Raw genomic sequence first — 13,746 nt, forward strand, 5'->3', positions numbered from 1 at the left:
TGAATATAAAGTGCAAAAGCATTTATTTGAAATAGAAATCTTTTGTAGCATCATTGTTTTTTACTGTCACTCTTGATCAATTTAACGCATCACTGCTGAACAAAAGTATTCATTTCTTTCAACCAATGTTTGAAACAGACAGTGCGAGTTATTCAATTAAAATATGACAAAATAAGCTTTGTCAACAGTCTTGAACCACCTACACTGAAAGGCACAACCTCAACAATCACCATGACAGAACCACAAATCATGCCTAGAATCATGAGAATCCCATGGAAGCGGGATGGAGACCAGTATGGGTAATGTTACTAATGTATTTCTGGAACAAACTTACTGAAGAGTGCAAGGGTAACAACTGGAGCTGTTGTCGGTAGTACTCTCAATTCCCCTAAGAAGCCGTCGTCGGAAAAACTGGGAACACATGTAAAGAAATATTATCCAAGACATAAGCTGGAGTAAATAACCTCCAAAGCCCTATTCCCATCTCTGCTCTTGCAGACCATTCATCAAACCCTTCCCTTAATGTGAGAAAAGAGGGTAGAAAATCTTGGCCTGGGAGGACAAAGACAAAGTTACAACTGGAGTTTTATTTTAAGGATTTGACCCAGAGAGGAACTGGCCCTGTTCTGCTTCTTTGCTGTAGTCTTGGAGTCCCTCATCAGTTTGGCTCCCAGAGGCTGAACAAGAGACTAATGAGAAAGCCGGTTAAATCAACCAGCATCCAATTAAAAGAAATCAAGTCCCTCTAAACCTCAAAGCCCATCATCCGACGTCCCATTACGATTCAGTTGGGTTCAGTTTTGCAGGTAGGTCTAAACTAAACAAGGCTATACTGTAAGTGCCTCCAGCTGGATTCAGCTCTTATTTTGATATTCTGTCAATGGCTTCAAGGGTTTTCTACAGTTTCCTTGGAAAAGCACTGCAAGACATCTTGCATGCAAAAAGAACATTTATTCTGCAAAACACAAAGCAAAGTTTCGCTATTCTGGCTGCTGTATTAAAACACAGAAAACCAAAGAAATACTAAACGTCTTTTGTAAACTCTTCTGTAATGCCTTCTTTCTTCTTTCCTTGTGTACAAATAATATTTTGAGTAGCAGAATTTGACCAAAGACGTTTTTGTTCTCACTGTGCCAAACCATGCACCACTATGTTTCCATCCAAAGTTGCGAATTTAACTTGTGCGCAAAATTGTGTTCAAGAGAACAAAATCGTCACTTCCAGTAGCTTCCCCGATTGGAATCGTCTCAGAGCACACAAATGAAACGTAATAAACGCTGCATGTTATCTTGCGTTCGGATGCTGGTGTTTGGGAACGCAATCATGTGAGACGCTTCTGGAAGGGAATTAAACCAAATTATTCTGATGACAGACTTTGGCTCAGGCATTTCTGAATGATCAAACCAAAATTTGAGATGCCGTGCAATTGGTTCAACAGTTCAGTTATCCAATCACATCCACTGTTGAGGCAAAGTCACACCAATTTTTTGTTGCGCATAGAGGGATTTTTCCATCCTAGGTTATGTGCATATCTTCATATCGGATAAAACATGTACCTGCCTAAATTGAGCGCCAAAGTTTTTTATGCACATTTGTATAATTTATGTGCATGTTTGCATTTCCATTCAGCGGTTTTGAACTTACTACACTGTAGTAAATACTATTGATTCATACAAAAAAGGGGGTAAGAGTGAAGATCAGACATAAAACTACAGAAAAAAACAAACAGAAAGAGCCAAATAATGGCTCAGATCTTTTTTTTTCAGACTCTTTCATTTTTATTTGTGATCAATGTTTTATTCAAATACATCTGGGGTCCAGCAGAACCATGCCAATCAATAGCTTGCTACCAACAGTATGCACAAACACTGAAAAATGATTTACTGAAACACGGACGAAGGTCTATTTTTAATAGTGTTTGCATTTCCCATGTGCTCTGTTGCAAATTGAGAAATATAATCAGATGTTTTTGTATAAAATAATGATAATACAAAAAACTAAATGTAAACTGCCGTTCAATGTGTAAAGCTGCATTTATTTGATCAAATACAGTAAAAAACAGTAATATTATTAAATATTATTACAATTTAAAATAGCTGTTTTCTATATTTGAATATATTTTAACATGTAATTTATTCATGTGATGGCAAAACTAGCAGATTTTCTAGCAGCCATTAGCATCCGCATCCACAATCCAGTCTTCATTGTCATGATCCTTCAGAAATCATTCTAATAAGCTGATTTGCTGCTCAAGAAACATTTCTTCTCATTATCAATGTTGAAAACAGTTGTGCTACTTCATATTTTTGTGGGAACCGTTTTTTCAGGATTCTTTGAAGAACAAAGTTCATTTATTTCAAATGTCATTTTTTGTAACATTATAAAAAAAACAGTCACTTTTGATCAATTTAACACATCCTTGCATAATTAAAATATTAATTTAAAAATAAATGAATAATTAAATTTAAAAATCTTGCTGATCCCAAACTTTTAAATGGTAGTCTATGTATATATATATTGTATATTATATATATATATATATATATATATATATATATATATATACAAATATAATGAACATAGGCCCATAAAAATATTTTTCTTCTATTCACAATGTTGTTTGCAATTAACATTTGCAACTAGTATTCAGTATTGGTGTGAAAAGGATTTACTGTCTCTCTCTCAGCGGGATAAGTCTCTGTCTGAAAGCATGATGCTGATAAGGCAGCTTGAGATTGTGACCGTGGAGATGTTTGCTAGGTCTGAATGACAGAGAAGCTGCTGAAAGAGCTGATACGTGCAAAAGGAAAAATAATAACAGTTACTTGCCAAGCTTCCCCATTTCCATCTACTGCCAACGGAACGGAAAAACTCGTCCACATCCAGTGCATTTTCAAGAGCCAAGGGAGAGCAAATGAGGGAATGCCGTGAAGAGGGGAATGTGAAAATGAAAGACTAGGAAGACAAGATAGATAGATAGAAAGATAGACAGAGATTTTATTGATCCCTGAGGGGAAATTTAGTAAAACAGCAAGATTACTGGAAAGCCAGAAGTACGACTTAAGTAACAAAGGTCGAGGAGAGAGATGTTTTGTAAGGTTCTGGTCACTCGGTGTTGAGACCAAACAAATAACTCTTTACTTAATCAGTATATTTATCTTGTATAATAAAAATACCTGAACCTCAAGTTGTTTTTGCTTGAGCATTAAACAGATTTAAGGGTTAGTTCACCCATAAATTTAAATTCTGTCATCATTTACTCATCCTCATGCCGTTCCAAACCCGTAAGACCTTCGTTCATCTTCGAAAAACAAATTAAAATATCTGAATGAAATCTGAGAGATTTCTGTCCCTTCCTTTACAGTCCAATTAACTACCACTTTGATGCTTAAAAAAAAGTTCATAAAGAGATTGTGGGCCCTATTTTAACGATCTGAAACGCAAGTGTCAAAGCGCAAAGCACAAGTAACTTTGTGGGCGGGTCTTGGCGCTGTTGCTATTTTCCCGGCGGGATAAATGACTCTTGCGCCTGGCGCAAATCTAAAATGGGTTGGTCTGAAGAGCTTCATTATTCATAGGTGTGGTTTGGGCGTAACGTGAAATAAACCAATCAGAGAGTCATCTCACATTCCCTTTAAGAGCAGACGCGCTTTTTCTAAAGCGGATTCCTATCAGAATGGCGGATTTGCCAGGCGCGCACCAGGAGCGGTTCACAGCCAAGGAGAGCAACGCTCTCGTCAGGGACGTTGGGGATGGAGAAACACACCCAAATTAACTTCGGTTAAAAAGGCGTATGATAATTTGGGTAAATGTGTAAGCTAGATGTATGCTTTCATAATAAATTGTCTATCTATCTATCTATCTATCTATCTATCTATCTATCTATCTATCTATCTATCTATCTATCTATCTATCTATCTATCTATCTATCTATCTATCTATCTATCTATCTATCTATCTATCTATCTATCTATCGTAATAATGTATGATTTGCAAAAATGAAAACTGCTGCTTCTGTGTAGATGAGAGAATCAAGTGTATGCGCGTTGTGCACACGATACAGTGATTATGGCCAAGCATGCGCCCTTAAAATAGCATAACATGCGCAACGCACCACTGACTTTAAACTATTTTTTCCTGGTTAGTGGCGCAATTGTTTTCTAAACCTGCAAAATAGCATGAAGGAACATTTGCGCCGGAACACGCCTCCTTTTTTGCGCTGAACCGGCCCCGGTAGTGCAAGTTCATTCCCTAGTTTAGCGACGTGCTTCTGCGGAGGGAAAAGCGCGCTTTGCGCGTGTGCTAAATAGGAATGATACATGCATCGGTGTACAAAGTCAATTGCGCTGGGTGCAAGATAGGGCCCTGTAAAACTAATCCATATGATTTGAGCAGTTTAGTAAAATTTTTACAATTTTAATAGAAGCTTTAATTCACATAAAAACATTCACCAACGCACACATCAGTTGTGGTAAACGGAAGCTCAAGCATGTTTTCTTGATGTGCAAGAACCAATGAGGTTCATTCTCTCGTGTTATGCAACACGTTTGAGCCTCCACAAGAACCAATGAGGGTTGTTCTCACGTGTCAAAGCAGGTTCAGTTGAGCTTCTGTTTATGTTCACTGATCAGTGTTTATATGTGAATAAAAGCCTAAATTCAATATGTTCATCATTTTAAAGTGATCAAGTCTCTTTTTGGACTAAACCGCCCGATTCATATGGATTAGTTTTACAATCTCTTTATGAACTTTTTGAAGCATCAAGGTGGTAGTTGCAGAGACTGTCAATGAAGGGACAGAAAGCTCTCAGATTTCATCAAATAGATCTTCATTTGTGTTCCGAAGATGAACAAAAGTCTTACGGGTTTGGAACGACATGAGGGTGAATAAATTATGACAGAATTTTCATTTTTGGGTGAACTATCCCTTTAATTCTACTGAGGACTATGCTTAAAATAAGGAAAAAGAAGTAAGTAAAAAGTAAATAACGGCAAAAAAATGCGGATGTTTGTATGTTTTTTTATGTATGTATGCATGTATACAGAGAGAGAGAGAGAGAGCGAGACGGATTAAGATAATTAAGGCCCTTTAATTTCCGCAATTAATTAATTAAGGTCCTTTTAATTTCTGTCTGCATTTTCCAATTTTAATTGAATTAAAGTCCTAAAACCGGAATCTACTGTATAACGCGGAATTTCACAGAATTTGTAAAATTTTTGATGAATAAATAAAAAGTAGGTCAGTACACTTAAATCAAATCGCGATACAGACTTAGTGTCTGTAAATATTAAACCGCAACAATAATATTTAAATATTGATCCTGCATGTTCTGTGTGTCTCTGTGTGAATGAATGCCGCGGATGTGCGGAACTCAAAGGTCTTTGCGGCAACCCTTCAAAATAAAAGTTAGGTTTAACTTGAAGAAATTGTGACAGAAATATATTACTGTTGTACAGAATAATTTAATGTAATAATAATACTAACATTAATAATAATACTAAATTATTATTAGAACTTTATTTTTTTAAGGAATAATTACAATATTTTTTGTTTCATGTTTTAATTAACAAAAAAGGTCTTTTGTGCAGCACTTTTTTTTTGATAAAAAAGTTTGTTTAATTTCATATGATAATTTTTGTTAAACTTTAATGAATTGTTGTTAAATTGTATTAGTTTCAGTTTAATTGGATGTACTTCTTGATTGTCAAAACTTAATTTAACCATTAAAATGAAGTCCCAAAAGATTAAAGCAGAAAAAAAAAACGGAATACAGAAAAATCTTAATGGACTAAACGGAATTTGGAAAAAAATAAGAAGGAATTTCATAGGGCCCTAGAAAATGAGTGCATTCCCATAGTTGGAAGTGATTTGTGATATTACAAATCAGCCCTGAGTCTAAGCCCAGATCTGTGCCGCATTCATCAGACTTAAAGTAAAGCTGTTCATTTCCGTAAGCATGTGTTCATTTGTGTCCTATTGAGAATAACAAAACCGACACATCTGTTCAGGGCAGTACGCATTTCCCCTCAATCAATCAAACAGTTGACATCTTTACACCCTAGTGCCCATAGAATAAACCTATTGGCCTACACAGATAACCTCCCCTTTCCTGGATGTGTTTGCACCTCTTTCCTGTCCAGACCAATTCATGCACAACCCACTGGAATGAAGCCTTATGCAACAGGATGTTTGATTGAGCCACCGGCGGCATTTTTCTCTCAGGTCTAAGATGTTCACACACTCCCTCACAAACGCACGCACCCTCATCTAATCGCCGATGCAGGCTAAGCACGTTGCTGATTGCAGAGGAGGCTTATGCCAAAGCTCTGTTTCCAACAGCTTTGAGGGTAATTCCTCATTCGCTGTTTTTCTTTCGTCCGTTATACCTTAAGTGGAGAACGGGCGGAAGGAACGAAGCCTGCAGCCTCCCATCACACAGACTTCGCACAGTTCCTCAAAGGAATGCACCGCTTGCCTTGTAGCACCATTGAACAGGACTGTTTTCCTCTCTCTTATAGTGAGCGAAAAACATCTAGAAGCAAATGGTTATGGTGAGAGATGGGGGCGTGAGTTCCTGGAACGTAACACGGTCAGAGCATGAGTGGTATTCTCCTTCATTTCCTGTTTAAAGTGAACACCAAATAAAAAAGGTATGAAGGTTACCACACAGCTGATGAGAAGCACCTTTTAGCAGAGTATGACATGGTCGTATGCCAAACAAAGCAGGTTAACAGTAGTTAGTGCATGATTTGAGATCATAAACTAACAATGAGCATCAGCATTTATTAACCTTGGTTAGTGTTAATTATGAATATACTATTGTTTTATTGTTACATTAATATTCATTTATAAAGAGTTTTTTCACAGGCATAGCAAAAACACAAAGTACATATAAACACATAAACATAAACCAAAAATAACTCAAATTGTAGGAGAGCAAAAATTCCTATTCTTAATGGGTATTTTTTGTATTAATGTCCAGGAAAAATACCAAATATTTGAAGCATTTTGAGAGAATGTATCTGCAATTCAAGTGGATTTAGTTTAACTCCACTTACCATTTTCTCTCACTTGTTTTAATTATAGCAAAGGCATTCAAAATAAAATGTATGGAAACCAATCTTAAAGGGATAGTTCACACAAAATTGAAAATGCTGTAATCATTTAGGCTACTCATCCTCATGTTGTTCCAAACTAGTGTGACTGTCTTTCTTCTGTGGATAACAAAAGATGAGTTAATGTAAAAGTATGAATAAGTCGTAATAACAACATTTAACTCATCAAAATACTTTTTCATATTTATATCATAATATTTAAGCAATTTAAATTATTTAATTATTATAAAAAACATTTTTTATATAAGTTATATGAGATTCGAAAGTCAGTTTGATATAATTTAAGTTGAAATAATTTTATTTTGCTTAAATTTAACACAACAACTGGACTTTTTTTCAACTGAACAGTTTTTTTTAAATGAAATAGGTGGACATGTTTAAGTGTATGGACATTCATTAAAACCACTCAAAGAATATCTTATTTTATGATCAACAGAATGAATTTTTTTCAGTATCAGTAATTTTTTTTTCATTTTTGGTTGAACTATCCTTTTAATATCTTATGTAGTTTCAAGTCAATTAAATTGAACTTGTTTCAAGATTAGAAAAAAAGTCAAACTGACTAATAAAGCTCATCAAGAAGTCATTTTTTTGCAGTGTACAACTTGCAATGTTAAAAATGTATAAGAGTATGCAAAATTTACATTAACCAAGATTAATAAATGCTTTGATAAAAAGTATTGTACACTGTTATGTCATGTTATCTAGTATGACTGTTAACACACACATAACCTTATTGTAAAGTGTTACCAATGAACAAATAATTTTGAAGGTACAATAATAAACAAATAACTAATAATCGTAATCTTTTAAAAGCTTCACTTTATACATAGAAAGAAAAGAAGCCTTTGTCATCTAAAAATTGACAGCACCAGTGGCACAGGCTCACATTCGCATGTAACAGGGTTTGGTTGCTCAGTCAAGGTCAGCAACTCTGCCCTCTAGTGGCACTCACTGTATTACAAAATCCATGTGGATCACTGGTCTTCTTACCAGTCCAGAACAGAGCTGGAATGCACATGTCAGCTGGCAAACAAACATCTGAAGCACTATGAATAATACAAAAAAGAAGAATCTCCATGAGACAGTACATGACAATCCAAATACTTTACAAGTTTGACACTCGGTCCTGTCCCATGTTATAAACAGATTAGTTTATTCCTTTACCTTTGGTGAGTGTTCGCTGGCTGCAAATACAAGACATCGCCTCTCATAAACCCAAAGTAAAAGTTCAACCTATTGGTGTGTCCAACATTTCCCATATGCTGCACAGTCTGCATTGGGCCAGGTCCTCTGTCTAGTCTCTCCCACTGATTGAGCATGTGTAATGGATTTCGTATCATTTTCCTCTGTTGCACGGTAAAATAAAATAAAAACTCAAATGGGAATTGAATCTGCAGTAAGCCTTTACACGCTGAATGAAAAGAGACATCCATAATGGTTTGGATACAAGCTTTGCTTCTTTTTATTTCTCAGATATGACTTCTCCAGGGCAAACATTTACATCCACCTTGAGCTATAGGGACCTAAAGCACAGGGAAATATAGTCTCCAACATCCACGATAGATTTTAATAGCTTCTAAACGAGATTGAGTGAGTGAAGTTGCCCCAGAATTAAAAAAGGCAGACGGTTGGACATGAACAAAGGCTTACTGACCAGCACAACCAATGAATGTTAACCCGATTATGAATGGTCCGTATATAAAAGCCTCCATCAGGTTGGTTGGAGTCATGTAATGCAATAAAGAAAAAAATGCATTTCATCAGCCCCAACCTGGCAGCGCTATCTGTCATCATAAAACGCAGTCAGCAGAGTTATTGGGGCATCCCAAAGGTGGGCATCCATGGTTACAACATTGCCTCGCCATTACGCCTTCACACTGCCAAACTATTTGCCTTTGCGTACTTTGCCCAAGCGGTCAAAATTTGGCTTAGCGTGACCCCATTAGCCCCTGCTGGTAGATGCCATAACTACACTATCTGGACCAGGAAAAATAAAATAAAAAATTCTACAAGCAAAATATAGTAATTAACACACACACACACACACACACACACACACACACACACACACACACACACACACACACACACACACACACACACACACACACACACACACACACGATATTTGTTATGATATTTAACTGGAAAAAAAGTTTGTTGAAGTGCTCAAAATACTCAAACTAAAACAGAAATAAAAATAATAATTTAATCTAAATAGAAGTATTAAAAAAAAAAACTAAAACTTTAAATGAAAAAGACTAAATATTAATAAAATCTCTAATATTACATAAATAATACTAAAATAACACTGGTCCAATGTTGTTTTGGACCCCACTGACTTTCATAGTATGGACAAAAACAGCTAAAAACATTCTTCCAAGTATATTATTTTGTGTTTCACAGAAGAAAGTCAATCATACAGGTTGGGAACGACATGAGGTTGAGTAAATGTCCGAATTTTCATTTTTGGGAGAACTATCCCTTTAAAAACCATGAAATGGATTATTCATGATGTCATTTTCAACGCATGTAATTGGCTGAAAAAGTTCTGCGGTCCCATGAGCAAAAACGGCAGATTTAAAATTGAAAGATAAACTGCTAATGCAAAACGGATAGCTTTCCGCAGGTGTTATAGATCTCCTTGGCTTCACCTAACTGAAATGCACATATGGAGAGAAGGGTCAAAGTGTGTTTGAGGGAGTGAGGTGTTTGGTAGATTGAAGCTATCGCTGTAACTGTACACAGAAAGGTGGGATGCTGTCTGCTGCGTCTCCTGATAACAGGACCAGATGAGACGCATCCATCATAAAATCACATCATACTTCACAGCTGACTTTCCCATCCTCTAAACTAAGCGCAGACAGCATCCCATCTAGAAGCTTTGGATCATCTCCAGCCTCAGGAATCGGAAGTGTGTGAGGAGGATGATGGGCTCTCGCTCTGTGGAGTGTCTCAGACACTTTTTCTCTAACCTCTTTTTTCCACTCAGGGGTTCAGGTCACCTCGGAGGCTTGTGCAATGTGGTAGCGCTAACGGCACTGATGCACAGGTTTGCAGTCAGACCTAAACCGCTTCTCCTCCTGAAAGCCATCATGCTGAGGCGCCAAATGTTTTTAGAAGAGAGCATGTCGTCTTTTCCAGACTGGGTCTGTTTCAGTTCTGTAGAAGCTGGGCCCTGCTACTCAGACGAGAAAAAAGTATTATTGAATACTATTCCCCAGTGCTCTTGGTGAAGAATGTATTATGAAAGCACATTCCCTTCTCTCTCACAGTTCTCTCTCACTCTCCGTCTGAAATTAAGACTGCAGCATTGAGCTCATGCCATGTGCAGTAGTTGATTATGTGTAGAAAAGCTTAAACATTACAAAGAAGCTCTTTTAGACCTTTTTTGACATATTATGACATAACATCATGTTCAAAACTTGCTGATGTGAGAACATAACTACTGCTGCTGATGAAGCTACATCTAAAGCTGAAAAAGCAAGACTTTTCCACTCAAGTCAACAAGAAATGCTGTTTGCAACTCATTTTACTTCCATAACCTGACATATTTTATATTGTTACGGTTATTTAAAAAGAGAAGCAATGTAAGGCGGGACTAATTTTATCCATAAAAACTGATTGGATCGGGAAAAAGTGGGCGTTATATATGAAAACAAAGGCAGGTGGTTGGAGAGGGGTGGCTGAGAAAAAAATGGGTATTTGTGACGTCAGCAGTGTAGGCGGAGCAAGCCATTACATTTTGTGGAATGGTTATGAAGACAATTTTTGTAAAATTCAGAAGAATGGCAACCAAGGAATCATTCAAAATAGGACAATGAATGTTTGTTAAGTAATAATAGTAAGAATTATTATGAACAAACAACAAGAAATAATTTTTATAAATAATAAATAGGGTCAATTTTGGTTCCATGTTGACTTTAAAAGAAACTATTTAATGTGCGATTTTAACTTCTGAAGTGGACTATGTCTGACAGGTCAAAACATGCAACACTTTCATAATAATTATCATAATAATAAATTACTTCCAACTTGGTTTCATTTAGACTTTCATTCGAGCTGATTGAAAGCGACATTTTAACCTCTGAAGTGGACTGTCTAATAGGTCAAAATGCATCAATTTCTGAAGCTAAAAAGTGGGCAGGGACTTGAGAATCCTGTGGGTGGAGCTAAAATTTAAGCGAGTGGCATTGGTGCGCAACAGAGTGCAGACCAAACAGTCCCAGGTGTCAGTTAGAGCGAGGCTGCTGCAGTTATATAACTCTCTCCCTCTCCAACTTCAAAACAGCTGTGTGACCTACCACACTACCTGAACCACACAACCTATACAGCCACAAGCACACACAAATGCACACACCCAGCATCAGCATAAATGCAAATGGTAGCCACATGGCTCTGTTTAGAAAAATACGCCACATATTTTGCAGAGATTAATGGGGCTAGAGCACTAAAACATTCAGTTAATCTGCCTTGTGTGTAGCAGTGCGCTGAGAATTATGTTGGTCTCATGATTGAGATGTAAACCCGACTGTTTTTCCTCCCTCTCTCTCCGTCTTGCATTTGGATTCAATTGCTGTGAAGCAACGGGATATGAAAAACATTTTCAAAGATGACATAAGCCTGCACTCAGAGGGAAGGAAAATGAAAGATTCAGATATGAACTTACCTCACCCTTCTGTTTCACCTCAATTTCTCAGGCAGGTAACTTCTGCAGGTCAGGTGGTTTCTTTTCTGTGTTCCCTCTTCAGACAGTCATCTCTGGAGAAATAACTTGAGAAGATGTGATGGGAACCCAGCAGACAGGGAAGTCTTGGGAATGCCTTGGCACTTGGTCGCAGTCAAACAGTGTTTACATACGAGTAGAAAGGACTAATACAACTCTGGTTGTATTAGTTCTGGAAAGTTCTGGTTCTCAATGGCAGGTGCCAATCTGGTTCTTGTTCTTACTTCTGTCTCTGGAGAAAATTAAGTCCATGTGCTTGTCGCAGTGAAGGAAAAAAAGTCCTTGTGGTGTTGTCTCCAGACTGGATACAAGTAGATTTCAGACGCACCTTCTGAATCTCTGTGCACTCTCACAGGGTGGAAAGTAGGAGGGAGAGAGAGAGAAAGAGAGAGAGGGAGAGGGAGAATGTGAGAGGCAGGGTGCTCGACTTCACTAGGCAGTGGCTCTCCTGACTCCAGGCAAGAAGAGGAGCTCCTTACAGGGCTTTTAACTGGGGGCAAAGCACCTGGAAGCTCCCAGTCTCTTTTCTTGCAAGTATTTTTTTTCCAAACAGAGAGAGTGGATTGTTTCACTGGTACCCTCCATATAAAAGGCAAGTGTCTGCGGCCGAGTAGAATAAGGAAGCAGTATAGAGGATGGGGTGGGGTAGGTGGAGTAAAGGGATGGATATGCACCCCTCCTCTTTTCCCGGTAACCATTTAAGCCCTTGTTTTCCCACCTCCAACATAAACATCTGCAAACAAATGCTTGCACTCATACAAACAGACAAATCTTTCCCAGAAAGCACCTTTTGGAAAATTCAGGCTGTGCTGGCGCAGCTCGCAGTGCATTGATTTCACCTCAGCGAAAGCATTCTTTCACAAAATGCCTCAAATTTGCTGTCCTAAACGTTCCGGCACAAGATTATAAGCACGTATGCAGCAATAAGTATAGTGGAAGTCTGTTTTTGTGTAATCTTGCCAGACTCTCAGCCAATTAAACCAATCAGTTTTATGAGATGAGATTACATTTCTTGGCTGACTGATCTGGACTGTGAACCACTTAGCAACAGTTCCCAAGTGGAACCTTTCCCGGATGAATTGCTACGATAATATGTACAAATGCTTAATTCAGAATGTGTAAAGCAGCGTTTTGAGGCTACAATTCGAGATACGCATTAACACAGTTAATGGCCCCTATTTTATTCTCCTGGAAGAAAAATTCTTTAATTATTTTGGATAATTATGTGAAGAGTGTGTAAGAACAAGCAGTATTACAGAATATGTTATCTAGACCTAAATTAACCATCATCGTGGCGCTCTGCTCCTAATCTGATCCCAATAACAATGAGCTCATTCAGTTCCAATTAGCCACTGTGCAACATATACCAACTGTAGATAATTTGCAACACCAACTTTATCATAATATCCAATCAAAAAACCCAAGATTAGATTAAGCACACATTGAAAAATGGGGGATTTGAAGCCTCGGGTAGGGCCTGATATAGCTTTGGATAATGCCAGAGGAGACGGAGCAACAAGTGGGGCATTGTGCTCGGAGGGAGCTACGGCTAAGACTAGCCACTGGATACCTTCCATCCATGCAGCCCCTGACATGGTTGGATATTAGGTGCGTTATCAGATGCTAATCTGAGTTTGTGTGTCTCGTAAGTAATGGAACAGACAATAAAGAGGCACGCGGCTAATTACTGACCTGTTTATATGCACTACGTTCACATGGTGGGCTTTGAAAGTTGGACCCAAAGGTCAAGAAAACACATTTGTGTTCAGCAATTCATTGGTTTGAACCAGCATGACAAAACCTGATAGTGATGAATCAAAATATGGGCTAATTCACACTGCACCAACATTACAGACATACTCTTCAGGTTTTGTTGGATCATTATGATACCCCTTGCAATGT

The 13,746-nt window shown here is 37.6% G+C and overlaps 1 protein-coding gene across 2 annotated transcripts in view; it reads right to left on the reverse strand.

The window, feature by feature from the left end:
* Positions 1-12,420, reverse strand: part of col8a2 (collagen, type VIII, alpha 2) — a 58,451-nt gene extending 46,031 nt beyond the window's left edge. The window contains exon 1 of one of the 2 annotated variants that reach the window (XM_081375918.1): positions 11,793-12,420. The gene's annotated coding sequence lies outside the window, so the exon portion shown is untranslated. Of the gene's footprint in view, positions 1-11,787 lie in introns of both variants that reach the window. The other variant, XM_081375917.1, reaches the window with a different exon arrangement.
* Positions 12,421-13,746: the final 1,326 nt, after the last annotated feature.

Source organism: Scardinius erythrophthalmus (genome assembly GCF_964197995.2).
Source record: "Scardinius erythrophthalmus genome assembly, chromosome: 10".
Taxonomy (NCBI): Eukaryota; Metazoa; Chordata; class Actinopteri; order Cypriniformes; family Leuciscidae; genus Scardinius; species Scardinius erythrophthalmus.